Source organism: Trichechus manatus, unplaced genomic scaffold, assembly GCF_000243295.1.
Source record: "Trichechus manatus latirostris isolate Lorelei unplaced genomic scaffold, TriManLat1.0 scaffold00227, whole genome shotgun sequence".
NCBI lineage: Eukaryota > Metazoa > Chordata > Mammalia > Sirenia > Trichechidae > Trichechus > Trichechus manatus.
In genome coordinates, this window is record NW_004444163.1 from 3063411 (window position 1) to 3064616 (window position 1206).

Here is a 1206-nt window from a genome sequence, read left to right on the forward strand (position 1 = left end):
GTAGATAGTGATTACATATTTGCTATTATTACTTATTCCAAAGGTGCTGCCATTGCTCAAAATATTTTTGGACCACCTTTTGCGTGCACTGCCTTCAGACTCTGAAACACATTGTGTTGACTCACTTCGGTGGGGATAAGATTTCCTCCTTTGAGAGTGTGCTACTTCTTAGGAACTGTCAAGCTGTTTGGGGTCCAAAATAAGACCTGTCAAGAGCTTGACGTTCTTGAGTTGTTGTCTACTGCCTATGAAGAATTCTGTAAGACACACACGTGCACACACATTCACACGTAGTTCAGCGCCACCCAGGGCCTGATCAACCCCTGGGTAACTAATAGGTCCTGCTTCTGTAGAGAGACTGAAAAATACGTTTTAACTATAAAACCTCTTCATTCAATCAGTCTTGAAGGCTTCATGGACTGAGGTACAACCCAAGGGCAAATTTCATAAAAGGCTGATTTACGTTTAAATCTGAGTCTTCTTCCTTCTGCAAAGTTTGCCGATGTTGAGTTTTAAGTATGAAATGTCATTGTTTTTATAGAAATATTCCCAAACATTACTGGTTGTCATTTTGCCATTAAATAGGGTTACGACATCACAATTATAACATTAGCATTTTAAAAAGCGTAACGTCATTGTTCTGTAAATTGTTACAGACTCAAATTACCTTACACATAATTTTTAAAAAAGAAAGAAAGAATGGGGTACTGGCATCAAAGCTAGACAGGGCAGGATGAAAAGAATGGCAGTCACCTCCTTTTGCAGGGAGCCTAATGGTCTCCTGCTAGTCCAATTATCATCCTAATAGAACACACTGCTGTAGCTTGCCTCACTGTGTGCATAAGTAAAGGTGAATACAATGTGCAATGAACATTCTTTTCCCAAGATGCAAAGGGTTTGGATGAAATCTAACTGGATTATGCCAAATCAAAAGAATCCCGTGTTTCTCTTAATTACTGAATTCTTTACGAAAACTTTGTAAAAAAAAAATTATCCAATTAAAAAAAAAAGAAGAAGGCTTCATTGATGCAGAATCAATAGGGAATGTTGTGTTTCACATAAACGAGTTTACAAAGAAATTCAAGCATATTTATGTCCCCGAACTTCATTTTTAATCTCCTTGATGGGAATCCTTTTAAAAATGTATTACCTGTGCCCCTGAATTCCTTAAACAAAGTGTGCCACTATTACAAACCTCTAATATTA